This window comes from Carettochelys insculpta, chromosome 4 (assembly GCF_033958435.1).
Source record: "Carettochelys insculpta isolate YL-2023 chromosome 4, ASM3395843v1, whole genome shotgun sequence".
NCBI lineage: Eukaryota > Metazoa > Chordata > Testudines > Carettochelyidae > Carettochelys > Carettochelys insculpta.
The window spans coordinates 55,202,211-55,219,042 of NC_134140.1; the positions used below are offsets into that span (position 1 = coordinate 55,202,211).

The 16,832-nt window shown below is 42.2% G+C and overlaps 1 protein-coding gene across 4 annotated transcripts in view; it reads right to left on the bottom strand.

Moving 5' to 3' along the window:
• MTUS1 (microtubule associated scaffold protein 1) overlaps positions 1-16,832 on the bottom strand; it is a 162,543-nt gene that overhangs the window by 128,863 nt on the left and 16,848 nt on the right. The window contains exon 1 of one of the 4 annotated variants that reach the window (XM_074992860.1): positions 7,380-7,492. The exons of 1 other annotated variant lie outside the window; for it this stretch is intronic. The gene's annotated coding sequence lies outside the window, so the exon portion shown is untranslated. Of the gene's footprint in view, positions 1-6,818; positions 7,264-7,379; positions 7,493-16,832 lie in introns of those variants that run through there. 2 more of the 4 variants (XM_074992861.1, XM_074992858.1) reach the window with 2 other exon arrangements.

Below are 16,832 nucleotides of genomic sequence, written 5' to 3' on the forward strand. Positions count from 1 at the left end.
GAAATCCATTCAACGTTTATGTGGATTCATTGCTGGACCCTTTGCAAGAACAAGCCATTAAAATGAAGTGAGTCAAGTGCAAAGGAGAATTTCAAAACCATGAGTTTCCAAGTTGAAGAAGTGCTGTTTGATCATTCCCTTTTCCTCTACTTACCTTGGCAAAGCTGTCCCTCCACCCCCGCCCCCAACTCTAATTATATTTAAAAAACCAGCACAATCAGCTGGAAGTGGAAAATAACTGGTGTGGCACTCGTTCAATCTCCAAGCCTAGAATTTTTCAGCTTCTGACTGAAAGTATCATCGCTCTGATTAAATTAATTAATTCAATTCAAATTGCTTTTATTTTCTTGATTTTTTTTCCTCCAAATTTCTATTTTATCTTCAAAAATATGACTGGAGAAAACGTTATTCAGTTAAACAGTTAACTTACTTGTATGTTGCTGTCTCATCCTGTTTATTGCAATTTAGTCAAGATTTAGTTAGTTCTGAAGTGGTTTGAATTTGAAGTATTTTTATGATATACGACATTAAGTGTTGATCAAAATACATACATTGGCATTTTTTATTCATTTGGAATTTTTCAATATTTAATGTTTTATGCATATTTTTCAATCTTCACCATATGCACCAGATATATGGGCAAAATAATTAAAAGTTAGTTGACCATGAATAATAAATATGATTGAAATTTAACTCTATGCAATCAAAAATGGGTGAGGAAATGAGGGTTTAGCAAAAACCAAATGGTGGGGGCATCATGTCAAAATTGTGGGAACCATAACACCGTATGACAGCACCAGCTAGCTTTCCAAGGCTTATGGATAAAATGCAGAGTTATAAGCAGCAGCAGCCTATTGATTGTTTGAACATGGTTATTCTTAAGTAACACTGTTTACCTTTACACTTTTCAAGTGACTGATGCTAGGATGACAAAATATCAGAGCATCCCGATATCTGGGGCTGTGTCATCAGAACTACTACTCTTCCACCTCACCTCTCCAAATGAAGCCACAGCGAAGAAAAAAAAAAGGGACAAGCACTATCCAGTCATCCTTCTGACAACAGCAACGTTCAAGGCCTGATCAACCTAGCCTAGCACGCCATTGCCCAAGACATTAAAGCTGTGTCTACATGGCCCCCCTCCTTTTGGAGGGTGCATGTTAATGAGACACTTGGGAAGATGCTAATGAGGCACTGACATCAATATGCAAGACCTCATTAGCATCATGCGCAATTCAAAAGGTCCGCTTTCAGAACACATGCTGCCCATGTAGCCAGGGGCCTTGCGAAAGGACCCCCACCCCTGACCTCAAAAGCCCCTTCTTCCTAAAACCAAATAGGAAAAAGGGGCTTCGAAGTCAAGGGGTCCTTTCGAAAGGCCCCTGCCAACACTGGCAGCAGTGCTCCGAAAGCAGCACTTTCGTATCATGCGTGGCTGCCATTATGCTAATGAAGCACTGCATATTCACGTCAGCCCAATTAGTACCTTTCAAAGTGTCTCATTAACATACCCCCTCCAAAAGGGGGAGGCATGTGTAGACACACCGTAAGAAAAATGAGGTTTAGGAAGTGGTTGAATGAAGTCAGAAATAAATGAAAGATTCTCCTATTCCAATCACTAAAATAAATTAGGTTTGGTATTTGTGGGAACAAGTTGTAAATGCTCCACATTTTAATCACTACTGCATCCTTACATGTTTGACAGACAGAAGTTAAGTGGCACTAAAATTTTACATTTATATCCTTAAGGTATATAGGATTGAGTGTTTCACATCCCCCATACTGTCCAAACTATTTTGTGAGTCATTTGAAGGCTTCCTGAATCTGAGCTAGGAGATGACTTAGGACTATAACTACAGTAAGAAAAAGTCGAATTTATTAAAGTGAACTTTATAAAGTCAATGGTGAGCGTTCACATGTTTAGCAAAGTTTCTTCCCTGCTACCTTTGTGATGTTTGACTGTCAGCAGCGCATTGCGGGTACCGGCCCTGTCGTTCTTGCAACCCTGTTGCATTCTGAGTTTCTGTGCCACTGTGTTATGGGGGAAAAAAAAAAAAAATGCACCACAAGCGGTTGTGGGTGTCAGCTATTATCCCAGACTGAATTGCCCTCACTCCCCACTCCCGTTGAAAACTGCCAAATGCATTTTCACATCACTTTTCCACTGCTTGCCACAGCACACTCCATTGCAAGGCTAGTGGGCCAGTCCTGAGAAACAAAATGCAGGAATAAAAATTTGAAAAGTTTCAACTTGGAGACATGGTAAAATTATGTTTTGATATTGTTGAAATGCTTCATTTTGATAGTGTTATTTTAATTCATTTCATTTTGACCCAGCAGCTGCATGGAGGGGACAGCTAGAGAGCCCAGCAGACGCATGATGCGGAGGGGTGGGAGAGGAGAAGGTGGGAGGTAGAGCCAGAGGGCCCAGCTGATTCTGCTTCCTTCCTCCCTGGAGAGCAGCAGAGGTGAAAGCAATGGTCAGAACAGACACATTGAAAGCGCTGTGGGATGCTTTGAGGCCAACAAAAATGAATGAAGCAATGCTATACGAGCATTAAATGAATGAAGCAATGCTATATGAGCATTAAAAGTGGACCTTGTAAATTCGATTTTTGGTGTTACTCCTCATGAAAAAGCTGGAGTAAAAAAGTTGACCTTAGGACCCCTTAAAATTGACCCAGTGATATTTGTAGTGCAGAGGTACATTATTAAAAAAAAAAAAAAAAAAAAAAAAAAACCAACCTAACTCTTAAAATAGACTCTCTGTTCTAGCACATCGCCTTACCCCTTGGAACAGCACTGATACAGGCAAAAAATTGCTCAAGCAGCAAGCCCCACATGCTCTGTATGTCTGCGTAAGAGCATTCTGATGAACGAGATCCCAGAGACTGCAGGAAACATGAGCATCTGGGCTAGAACGCTACTGTTGCTTAGACCTGAATGATTTTCCTAGCCACCTGGGACACGAGACAAAAAAGGTTTATAGGTAAACCAGAAAACCTGGCCAGAGAACAGACAACCCTCACCTCTCTATGCACGAGATGGAAGAAAGCTTTGCTAATTTTCTTTGGGACTGGGTAGGAAGAGGGCTTGGCTAAGGGACAAACAGTTTTGCCAGCCAAGTGGCTATCATCTCGTCTTGTTCCCTTTCTTCTGCTTCCAGGGCACATCAGCTTAGCCAGGTGGCTTGAATTTTTGCCCTGGATACGCAGACTGGATTGCAACACAACACTTTCTACCAGCTGCTACCATCAGGGGAACAAGTCAATCCAAAACAACTGGATTCTGAATGACTAATACAGGTTTTGCTGCCTCCCAGCTCCCACTCAGTTTGTTCTGCCAGGACACCCAGATAAACGAGGGTCACAGTTTCTTTGGCACTTTAGGGCTCTAACACCAGTCCTGCAGTAATGATTTAAGCAGCTGGGAGACAAAGGCCTCAGAGTGTCTTCATGCCAGTGCACACTGGTGGTATTGACTCCTCCACTTCTGTCTAGTCCACTCAACTCCCCCACAGTCTACTGCTCTCCCAATGGAAGCTCCAAGCGCACCCACCCACACCTTTGCTCTGCTTGCTGCTAGCCGCACAACTGCTGCTGGGCTCTGTCCATGTAAGGCAATTACAGCTCTCAGTTCAGTCTTTATGGTACAAGCAGGAATCAGCAGCTTAAAATAACCACCAGTATCTCTATCGCCGAGCGATGTTTTCACACCAGCAAACCACAGTTGTAATCTCTTCCCCCTTTAACTTGGCTGTCTACAGGTCTTACCCAACCTCAGCAAAATGTCAGTCTTCATCAGGGTGATCACATACCCAATTATTGTTCAGGTGATTCCAAAAAGGGGGTTGATACTTGGTGTATTACTCATGTACAAAACTTAGGTAAGTTATACCCCAACGTCTCCAACCTATCTGCTGTCAATAGGTAGACAAAATGAACTCCCCTTGCTCACCAGCTGACACCAGGAGTGCTGAGTTACTTCCCTTCTCATAGGTTTCAGGCCACAGGGCTTATAAACAAAAGTAACTGCGCTAGCTGGAATATATTTTAATTTTATATGCGGAACTCGATCCTAGTCTCAGAATTCACTTGTCTGAGCTTTTTAAACTGAAAATTTCCTGCAAAATTCACAAACGTGTAGAGAACGTAGCAGGAGCTACTAAACTAGAAGAGAACACTAGCCCTCATGGTTGCAAAGGCAACACTCTGAACCAGTGCAAGAATAGTGGCTTTTGACTGTAAACTGTTGCAATTCTGCCTCAGTTGATTCCTCATACACATACTAGAGAACGGTTCTTACTTGGTACTGCTGGGAGACCCTGTCACCTGACAGCTTGGGTTTTGCTGAATTTAATACACTAACAAGTTTCTTTACCAGTCCTGTGTGCACAAATCTCTCCACACCATGTTGAGGTATTTTTGGGGATAATTTTTGTGGCAGCTCATTGAAGCATTGATGGTCCCCCCCCTTACCTCAGGAGAGCAAACAAACAACCAGATGTCCATCAGGAAGAATGAATAGTTATAGCAAAAAGGAGTGCTCTCCTAAAGGCTGCTTATGTGCCCATGCAGTATACCGATGTTCACATATTTAGTTTCTTATTTTCACCCTTTCAGTGTCAAATAGATACAACTTTGGTACTTTTTGCACTCCAGCCCTCAATGCTTAAGGAATTTTACATGGCTACTAATGGTTTGCCCCTACTGCCAGATCTTGATAATTATGGCACTTGTATGCACTAACTGATTATCATCTCACTCCTTTATGATAGCCTGTATCTCTGGATGCCTCATCTCATGTCTAGATTTCGAGAAAGAAAAACCCTTTCTATATACATATCATGTTGTGTTACTGCTCAGGAGACAGAAAAAATTAAAGTTTCAAGTTGACACATTTGGTTTGCTGTATTAACTAAACATACAATACGGCCATTGTTTCATAGGACTGTAGTAGGCAACCTGAAGCTTACTGGTGCATTATATGTGGCTCACCAAACAACATTTTGTTTACTGTTGCCCAGCCACAGGGTTGCCAGATTCCACTGGTTTTAATCTTCAATTTTTTTTGCCCTTCTAGAGAGTTACACAAGTGACATGCATTAAAGGCAAGGACACATGAAGTGAGGCACATGATTGCACACAACATTGAGGGCCATGTGCTCCTGTTGCAGCCAATCAACATGCTGCTATGGTTCAACTGGCACATCCTGCAAATTATAAGTAATGAAGTGCAGTTAGAAAAACCACCCTATCCCAGGAGAGCTTTTTGGTTACAACCTCTTGCAGCCCACCGAGATGGAGTGCCATCTGTGTCTCTCACTGCCATAGCACATGTAGCTTGTGTTACCCCAGTTGCACTGGTACTTAGCCAAATTTAAAAAAAAAAAAAAAAATCATACAAAGATGTTTAATACACTGTTTTCTGGTCTATTTCTAACTAAGAACTTGCTGTAGACATGACAGTAAAATACTGGAATACTAATATTTACTGAAGATAGTAAGAAAAATTTGGTTCAGTTGAAGCCAAAAGGTTCTACCCAGACCGTTCCACAGAACATGGCTTATTTTTTACTTTGCTGAAAAAATAAAGTTGAAATACAATCACCGCTCCACATATCCTTTCCTGATGTCACACCACAGAATGTTGCACAGGAGTCTTGAATACAATAGATTAGCCATGAGGTATAGCACCTATTTGGATGCTGTTATGTTGTACAGGCCTGTAAATAAGGCCTGATGTGAACTCTGATTTATAAGCCAAAATTAAACCAGAACAAGCCTCAGTACTGAGCTTTATCTGTAGGTTTACCACTGCTACATGGGGTCAGCAGACTTATAATAGACAGTTGGATTTGTTAAAGTAGTTTTTAGACAAAACGTTACAGGATATTCTAAATCTTTAAGAACTATAAATCACCGCAACTTTAATTCTCTATCATAAACAGCAGATCCACTAGTCAGTGTAGATTAACCAAACATATCCTGGCATCAGTATTCCCAGTAACCCAAGTGCTTGGGCAGCCAACCCAGGAGAGATTTTCAAATGCCACCCAAGTGATTAGCAGAGAGCCCACAGCCAGCAACCTATATTTCTACTGGCATGTGCATCTGTGCACCATGTTGGTGCACATAAAATTTATCCAGCACAAGGCTGTTTGTTTTTTGTTTTTGTTTTTTTAAAAACACACACACAATTAGAAGAAACACTGTCTGCCACTGAGTGACTGTCATTTAGATACAAAGGTAAATAAGTGTTTTTACACATGCTTTTCCACATGCAAAAATTTTACCACATACAATGTATGCATCAACAAGAACAAGTATTTTATTAAGATTTACTAAAACATAACATAGGTGAAGCCTTTCCATCCTTGTTATTCAACTAAATGAAGGAGGCACATGCTCTGAAGTTAGAGTTCACAGTGCCTACTGTAACTGAGGTAATATCTTGAACACCAAGACCATCACACAGCAGGACAAGAGGCATGTATTAATATACATGAAGATTTTTTTAAAACTAACAAATTCAATAGATTCACTTCAAGTGTATGCTTCACTTGTAGTGCCTATGTGAATTTTTGAAGAACAGTCATTATACAAGTTGACTAGCCTTTCACATTTTTAGCTGGACTTTGCCCATGACAAGAAGCACACAGTACTGATGTTTGAACTTTGAGGCTTACGTGTAACACCACAAACTTGCAGATTCTTGGTCTAATAGGTCAGGAAAAATTTCCTTTTCTTTTTTTTTTTAAATATTTCCATGAACTTGCCTTGGATATTAAATAATTTAAAAAATGGAGGGTACCTTACATTTGACTTGTTAGCATCCATTAAATCTTCTGTCAGATTAGCCTATAAAAGTATCATTTCAGATTCCCAACAAAAATATGCAGAAAGGTGTCCTCAATGACCTCTAACATCAGCAAACAGACAGACCAGCAGCTCCCAGACATCAATCCACTGCATCTCCAATATCCTGACTGGACAGACTGACCTTGCAACATGCGCAAGAGGAAAGTTACCTCAGATAATTTGGATTGTACAGGGAAGTGGATTCTAGATTAGTGTCTTCTTTGAGCAATGTTCAGTGATTATTCCCCTCTTGTATTAAGGCAGGATTGCCACATACCCATTACATACATGAGGGCTTAGCAGTGCAGTCAGGCACATTCTCTTCTCAGCTGCAACGATCCACAGCCAATTAAGGAGAAGCAAGGCTAAAGGCATTTATCTGTACTTGCACCTATTGGATGCTAGGAGACTGCTAAGGCACTCTCTCCCCCAGCTGGATCAGACCCAAGCAGGGGCAGCCAAAGGAAGGCAACAACTGAGGATAAAGCTATGGGCAGCAGCATAGGTGAACAACCTCACCTGGTACCAAGTTCTTCTTCCTGCCACCAGTTGTAACATGTTCCAAACTAGCACCCTCATTCCCACTTCCAAACATTCACAACTGCCTTTTCTCAATATCTGGATGGCGGTTGGTTTCAAGCAGAGTGCCCCAAGACTTGGTTCTGGGGATGGTGTTGTTCAACATCTTTATTAAATGACCTGGATGAGGGATGGGATTGCACCCTTGGCAAGTCTGCAGACATCATTAAGCTGGGAGAGAGGCAGATATGTTGGAGGGTAGAGAGAGGATCCAGAGCGACCTGGATAAACAGAAGGATTGAGCCAAAAAAAAAAAAAATCTGATGCTGTTCAACAAGGAGAAGTGTAGGGTCCTGTACTTGGGATGGAAGAATCCCAAGCATAGTTATAGGCTGGGGACAGACTAGCTTAGCAGCAGTACAGCAGAAAGGGATCTAGGAGTTATGGTGGATGAAATGCTGGACATGAGTAAACAGCATGCCCTTGTAGTCAAAAAGGCTAACAGTGTATTAGGGCACATTTGGAGAGCATTGTGAGCAGATCTAGAGAAGCAGCTATTCCCCTTTACTTGGCACTGGCGAGGCCACATCTGCAATACTGTGTCCAGTTTTGGGCTCCCCTGTATATAAAGCATGTGGATGTGCTGAAGCATGTTCAGCAGAGGGCAACAAAAGTGATGAAGGGGCTGGAGCACGTGACCTGTGAGGATAGGCTGAGGGATTTGTGCCAATTTAGTTTGCAGAAGAGAAGACTGGGGATGGGGGTGATTTAACAGCAGACTTCAACTTCCTGAAGGGGAGCTCTAAAGAGGATGGAGAGAAACTGTTCTCTGTGACAGATGGCAGAATGAGCAATGGCCTGAAGTTGCAGAGGGAGAGGTGTAGGTTGGATATTAGAAAAACTACTTCACCAACAGGGTGGTGAAGCATTGGAATGCATTGCCTAGAGAGGTGGTGATTCTCCATCCCTAGAGGTTTTTAAGTCCCGGCTTGACAAGGTTCTGGCTGGAATGACTTAGGTGGTGTTGATCGTGCTCGAAGCAGGGGGCTGTACTAGATGACCTCCTGAGGTCCCTTCCAGCCCAATGATTCTTCATTAGAGCCCATAGTCACCAAAGTCACCCATCCAGTTACCTCCCCTGTCCAGAACTCTTCAGCACTGAACCCAAGCAAGGCTGCTATTATGTTCTGCTCCAAGTTCTACTCCCCACTCTATACCCCTAGCCTCACTATTGGTTAGGACAGGTGTGTTGACTGTAAGTGGAATTATTTGCAAATTCTCCCACTGAATAGTTGGACTAGCATTAGGCTGGGGATTGGGTCAAACCTCATTGAAGCTGGTGAGAGTGAAGTCTGTCCTTCATTCAGGCTAAAGATAAGAGGCAGTTAAGCTCTTTTTCAGGTAGATGAAATAATAGGAGCCACTCACCACACACCAGCCACATGTAAGGCCAGCAGATATACACTTGGCTTTGTTGAAGTACGGGGGAGATGTGATGGTACAGTACATGTGTGCAGATGCAGCCAGAAGCGCAGCATAAGGACCAGGACAGCCAGGTGGAGCACTTGTAGCACAGAAGCTAGGAATACTTGCCCAGGTAGGGAAAGGGGAAGGGAATCCTTGACTTTGGGCAAACTACCTCCTGTTTGACTATGTTCTGGGAAATTGAACTTGATGAATACGCTTTCCTAAAGAAAGAACACAGATGCATAAAAGAAATACCGTAAACTGTCTTAACTGGCTTTGTCATCCAGAACTCTTAAATAACTGGCATTTTAACCATAAGTAAATTTTAGTTACTTTCCTGTAAGTACACTATAGTGAAAATAAATACAGCAAATACAGTATAAGTTTACTGTGTACAATACTATTGTTGGTAAACAAAATACTCTGCATACATGTACTTCTTAACACAGTAGGGTCTCAAGATTCACAAACTTAATGTTCGCGAATTCAATTACTCGCAAGGGCTGGCAGTCGCCACTTCCACTAGCAGCCCGGCTCCAGGCAGGAGCCCTATTTGCAAAATTCAACATTCACAAGGGTTCTCAGCACAGAACTGTTGTGAATGTTGACACCGTACTGTATCCCAGCTTGTTTCTTTATTGTTAGGCATTTCTAGGTATACATGTCTATCTGGCAACCTGCGGGTCCCGGGGCTGCTGGCTATGCAAGAGTTTACTGTACCTGACTATAATATTTTATTTTCCTATGGAAAAACCTATAAGACTTTGGAGGACTGACCATCTTGGCTAATAGCCATTGATAGACTTGAGGTACAGCCCCATGTTCTGGGGGTCTCTAGCCTCTGATGGCCAGAAGCTGGAAGCAAAAGACCAGAGGGAATCACTGAGTGATCCATCCCCTAAGCACCTGGCATTGGCCACTGTCTCACAGACCGGTGTCCCGTCTTCTAGCGCACGATTCTGACCTGTTATGTTTCTACCTCAAATACTGGCTAATTGCCTGAGTTACCAGGCTAACAGCATTACACATGCAACAAAACTTGGCAGCTACATTAAGGTGAATTCAACTACCTTCACTGTCTACAGGATGGCACCAGGAGAAGCAGTCTCAGACACGTGCCAAAACAAATAAGTTAAAAGCCCTGCATTGAGCTGCACCTCAGAACTAACCAGTAGTTTATAGGCAGGCTGATGTGTTAGATTTCCAGCTATCCATTGCTTTCCAAGTGGACCATTGCTCTTGTACCATCTCAGTTTTCTGGGCTGTTGAAGATGTAGCTTAAAGAATGCACAGCAGTAACTCACTCAGATTCCCTCTGGTCCTTCACTCCTAGTTTCTGGCAATTGGCCCACCGCTGTGACCTCACCCCCACCACACACACACACACCAAGCTGGGGCTCTTGTACCCACTTCTCCCCAGACACAGCAGCAGAGATCGAGTAGTGTTTTGCGCATTAAGTGTGATTCTGTTGCATCTTCAGTGGCAGTAATATACATTCAAACTCCTTCACAGCAAACGTGAAGTGGTGGTTTCACTAGGGAAAGGCTTTTTTTAAAATGCTTGTACATTGCCTAATACAACAGGGTCTTGATCCAGGAGAGACTCCGAGGCACTACTGCATTACAAGCACTATTAATATTGTATTAAGAAAAAACGCATTCTTACCAATTTGGATAGGTTTGGTATTCTGATTAAAAATTCATCAGCAATCACACTTAATGCACTAATAAGGACTATTAAAGTGGCTTTTAAAGATCTCTTTCAACTTTCTGGAGAATGAAGAAAGCAAAATTGGCCAGTCTTCAGCAGATCATGTGCTCCCTCCTGCCACTTTAAAAGCAGAGTTCAATAGTTCTCCCCGATGCCTTCAGAAGGCAAGCAAATCACACTAGCTTTTGCTCTCACATCAGCATCCAGCTCCAAGAGGATATAATGCATTAGCCAACATACAGCAAACTAGTTGCAATCTCCTTAGTTTTCCTAATGTGGCTCATGTTTCTTAACAAAAGCCACTAATACTTAGCTTCAGTGGTTTAATTTCATGTTTTCCAGGGTCTTAAATTCACAACAGCATTAAGTTACATTCATACATACAAGTTTGTGTTTACTTTCTTCAGAAGATGTCAGTGACCAATATGGGGTCATCAGATCATGAAATTTTACTGTGCTTCATTCAAGCACATAATTTAAGAAATGGAAGCATATTCTCTGCTAAATACAACTAGACTAACAGCAAGAGATGTATACCTCAGTTCACATATGGAGCAAAAAACCACCCAGCTTTAAGAGTGTTTTAGAACTTCTAAAACTGCTTGTGCACCTTCCCAAACACATCCTATTTCCTCCTACGTGAAAGGGACAAAAACCCACAAGCTAATACTCGAGTTTCTCAAAACCTCGTGGTTTGAGAAGTGGTCATCAGATTTGGATATTTTCTAAACACTTCGCTTAGTAGCGCACATGCTGCTATTAGGATAGGAAAAATCCAAATGTCAGACTGCATAGTTTTCTGTTTTCAAATATCAGCTCAGTCATGCAGAAATAATAGGGCTCAGCTTAGTGACTTTTTCAAACTAAAGAATGTTGCTTGCACACTCTGCCAACAGTTCATGGTAGCATAGGTTTTTGCCAAGCATCTCATGACTTTATGAGTACATACTTGTAATGTTACAGACGAATGTCTGTGTTCAAGTTCCATAGCTTATTTACAGTAACAAGACAAGGAGTTCAATATAACAAAGTGAGCCTATCAATGTCCAATAGAAGAGGTTTGCCTATCAATTTCCAATAAAAGAGTGGCAGGGCTTTAGATTAAAATAGCTTTCCCCATTCCTCAGTGATTACTTAAGAACTTGATCAGCTAGAATGTAAGGCAAACTGGAAAGTTAATAATGGTGGAGTGGAAAAAATACTTTAGATATTAGTTTCTCAGCCTTTGGAATTTCCAGGATTTAAATGTAAATCTTAAAAGGAAAAGACATTTAAGTTTAGACAGACATTTTAAATAGTTAAAGGATGACACTGCAAGCTACTGTTTACACACAAATTACAGGCTGAGGAGTCAGACTAAGTACAGGAGAGTGCAGAAATGTGTTGTTTGAGTTGGCAACTTTTGTTTTCTGAATGCTGGTAAATCTCTCTAGTGATGGTGTATGTTTTCCCATTTCTGACTGCTGAAGAACTTTTGTTATTTGATTTATCCTCTAAAAAGCTGGTTTTTCAGCCTGTAAAAAGAAAAAAAAAAATCCTTCACTAGTACCAAAAATGGAAAATTAATGGTTTTGTATCAGCTTGTGCCAACACATTTTTGCACACCAACATTGTTGTTCTCAGCACAGTTTTGGAAGTGGTTATTGCTGCAACAGACTATATGGAACACAATACACCATTTTGGGGGCTCAGGTAAGTAGGGGAGCTCTCCAAGTCTCTGTACTAGATTGCCACGAAATTACAAGACTTGTACAGCCACCCTTGCAAGCTGAGTGGAATCTGCAGCACAGTCTAGAGCAGTTAAATTCTAATTCAACTCCCTTTAGCAGATAGATTAGTAGTATGAAAGACAGGCAACAAACACAAAAATGAGGTTTTGTTAGCTCACGTAGGACAGAAAATGTTCATCAGCCCAGCTGTGGAAAGTTTGATTCCATCTCTTTTCAAACAAAAAAACCCCCACAGAGCCGGTTACGCCATTCTGCCAAATTGCTTCAGTGGACCAGAAAAACCTAAGAATACCAAGTGTTTGGATTCAAAATTATTCTTCACTTAAAACTTCCCTTTAACTGCATAAATGAGTAACTCCTCCTGCACCCGACCGTCAACATCCTTCCTCGGGTCAAACTAAGTCTTCTGAAGTATTAAAGGCAAGTACTATAAGCAGTAAGCGTGTCTTTGCCTCATTAAAAAGGAGTCAAGAAAAGGTAAGAGCATGGAGCTTTCATAAAGCGGAGTTTGAGGCTTACACCTGCTTTAGCTTCTTAACCATACGGTAAAGAGCTCTAGCACAGATTTTATACATATATATAGGCTACAAAGAACTTAAATATTACTTCAGCACTTTAAAGAAATTCCTTCAGTTTATCAAGAGAAGTGTATGAATTGCCCAGAATGGTCGCATGACCACCTTTATCTTCTAGAAGTTTGTCTCATTTCACTCCTGAGATGGAATAACTGGAAAGCCTAAGCTCATTGTCAAGAATTTAAGATCTTCGTTTACACATAAGGACCTCACGTTCACCTACTTCCCCCAAGCACATCATGTCATCTCCTCAGTTAGTCCAACCCAGTAACAGTAGTGATTAATAAACCTTTCAGGATCAAGAGGCCTCAAGGTGCCAGCAGCTAGACTTTTCTGATAATGTGATCTTTCCTTCTAGAAAACTATAGTACAGTAAGCTATATATTGCAATAGAAAAGCTGTCACACAAAGTACATATAGATACAAGAGAAATGCCAAGATACGTACCTAGAGAGTTAGTCACTGTTAGCATACTCGGAGGAGGAGAACTCACAAGCCAGAATCTTTAACCAGGTTCTCTGAATATTAACGGACCCTGAACAAGTAGTGAACAAACATTGTACATTAACTTTTAGTGCAAATAGGTCTTTTAAAGACTAAGAGAACTCGTACAAAAGCTCAGGCTCCCATTTTTCTGGGCTTGATTGGAATGCAACAGGAATAAACTCTAGGCAGCAGTGAGCTAAGCAAACCCAATCCAACACACAGACTTAAAACTCCAAGACATCACCAGGTGAAGGAAGTGATGAAAGGGAAGAGTGCTTTGACCAATGCTTTTCAAGCATAGGATACACAGCCCAAGTGCTTACAGAGGCTGCAGGTCTTACAGGCATTACTATCAGGGAGAGTTCTCTGGTTTAGATAGCACTCAGTCCACAATAATGTCAATTGTGTGTCTTCACATTGTGCTGCTTGCCCCAAGTCAAAAAGCAGGGAAAGCTGAAAGGGAGCCAAACTGATCTGCAGCAGGAACCAAAGAATTTATATATATATATATATAATCTGCTCATACCCTGATGCGCTCTGTGGGACATACTAGCAAGTGGTGGGTGCTTCTGCCAAGACCAGCCCAGAGTATCCTCAACATACTATTGGATGTACCTTTGAAACTCAGTAATCCCTGGTCCAGCAACATCCAAGGTCTAGTAGGACCATGGATGTGGCTGGACCAGAGAGCCTGGCAGCCAGAGCAGTGGCCAGGGAGCCACGGCTGGGAGCAGCAGCCTAGCAGCAGCAGCAGGGGAGTCACTGGCTGCAGCTGGAGCTGAGGAGCAGCAGTCCAGCATTGGGCAGGCAGCCTCTGCCAGGGCCACAGCCAGGGAGCGGTGGCCCACCTCCCAGTCCTGCAAACCAGGGTTGTAGCAGCTGCAGGAAGACTAGGGCAGCCCACAGCAGGGCTAGAAGCTAGGCTGCCATGGCTGGGCTAGGAGCCAGGGTGGCACAGAAGGGGCCAGAACTGCTGAGGTGCCAGCAGCAGGAGACCACTCGAGTCTGGCAATTTCTCTCGTTCAGGACCAGACTGGTCCCGAAGATGCTGGATCAAGGAGGTCCAACCTGTAGTTTAACCAACCCATCATGACGTGTACTCTTCCCAAGCTTGCAGCTCTCAGAGTATGCCTCAACTTAAAAATTAGCACCTAGTGGTGACCCTGACAGTATGAGCCTCTTCTGCATCCTCACAGGAATGAGCTGGTATGTCACAACTTTCCAAGAGTCTTCTGGATGTATGCATGATGTTATTCCTCAAAGTAAGCATGTATCTCATATCATGGCACAGCAAGTTAGAAGGTGCCTTTGTTAATATACACTTTAAGCATCATGCGTTTGTCTCGATGAAGATCAAATGTTGAAGCCATTCCTTCAGTGCAAAGTGCAGTCCTCTTCCTGTTATCTTGTCCTTCCACCTCTTATCACCTCCTCCCTTATTTGTTTCATCCACCTTCTGTATCTTGCCATGAAGCTGAACTGTGTTCTTTCCTGAGTAGGTTCTGCATTAATTCTTCACATATAACACATAGTACAAGAAAGCCTTGACTGAGATTAGGAATGCTTTTATTTTATATTCCTCATACAGAGCTTGCATATTGCAGTGATTGACTCAAAGTAAAACTGATGAGAATTCCAAAAAGACTACAGATTAAGTGCAACTGAATAGCATGTGTTTATTGTCCAAATTAAGACTAGGAATTAACAAAAAGGGAGTCTTAAATAAACCCGTCATTTGAGGCATTTTGGAATCGCTACCATACGGCACTCAAATGGAGTAATCCTGTGGCTGGGCAGGAAGGCACTGAATATCAGGATCAGATTTCTCTGTATAATTTAGTAGTTTGATATCAGACTTGAACCTCACCCACCAGGCATTTCAATTCAGAGACAGAAGCCTCACTTAAATGGGATCACTTTCACCTTGTTTGAATGTAGCTCCTGAACATAAGCCAGCCAAAGAACATGTCTATTTTAAAAATAGCTCAGTTACAAGAATAGTCTGCTAATTCACATCCCAAGTGTTTGTTGACAAGGGGGTTGAGGGTCTATGCACAGAAGAGCCAAAATAATGAGTTTGTGGTGTTTTAGGATTAAATATACTGCCGACCTTTCCTCAGAGTGATTACCAATAAACATTCTAGGGTAGTTTTTTTTTTTTTTTTTTAAAATATGTTGGTGTCAAGTCACTTTCATTACACTGCTGTAGTCAGCATTAAGACATCCAACACTATGAATTCCTCTTCAACACAAGTTAGACCAGACCCCTGGAAGTGGGCAGTTAAAATTCTTATGTCCTAATTTTCACAGAGATCAGATTTATGTGGGAAATGGAAACTATCCTGCCTACCCAAATGCCAATTAACAAAAACAGCTGCACTATAAACTGGTGGTTCTCAACCTTTTCCACGACATGGCACACTTCAATGAGAAAATTCCTTGGCACATCCACTTTTTTCAACTCAACTGATTGCTTATCAACATCACATTTACTAGAGAGGTTTGCAGCATAGTAGTGCAAACAACAAGCTTAACAAGGATCAAGTGCATTAATATTTCAAATCCACCACAGAATACACAGTCTTACACAGCAACCACAGACATTTTCAAGATCTGCTCAACTCTATGCTAGGGATGTTGAGTAAATAAGCAACCACTGAAAGCAGTGTCCTCTCCCCACCAGCCCCACCCTGGCTCCAAAGGGCATTTAAACCACATCCCAGCTCCAAAACGCTTCCACCTTCCCCTCTTCCCACTTGCCACAGCGGGGGTGGGGACAGGTTCCCAGCCAGCTTGTTTGGGCTGGGAAGCAGCATTTGGGCTGCCTTCTGGTGCAAACAGGGTCCTGCATGGTTGGCATGACCCCCCTCATGGGGAGGAGAGGAGGGCAGAGGAACTGATATACCACTTGCCAACCAAGACTCAGGTAGCCTTGCTGCTTGCTACAAGATCTTTACCAAATATTCATAAACCTGAATTAGCCAGCAGGAGAAATTTAAAAAAAAAATCAACAGGGCCAGACAAATACCCAGAGACCAGCTACTCCAAGATAGGCCTCAAAAAGCCAAGAACAGAACACCACTGGTCATCACCAACAGCCCCCAATGCAAACCACTGCAACAAGGTATTAAAGACCTACAACCTATCCTTAATCAGGATGCCACAGTCCAGAAGGCCCTAGGTAACAGGCCTGTTCTCTCCTACAGACAACCTCCCAACCTTATGAGGATTCTCACTAAACAGCCACAGTCTATACTGCAGGAACACCAGTCCTGGGACTTTTCCTTGCAACACAGCCCGCTGCCAGCTTTGTCCACATATCTTTTCTGGAGATACCATCACTGGACCTAACCAGGTTATTCACAGAATCACAGTCACATTCTCATGTTCCTCAACTAACGTCCTATATGCCATAATGTGCCAACACCACCCAGATGCTTTGTGTATTGGATAGACTTCAAACTCTTAGACAAAGAGTTAATGG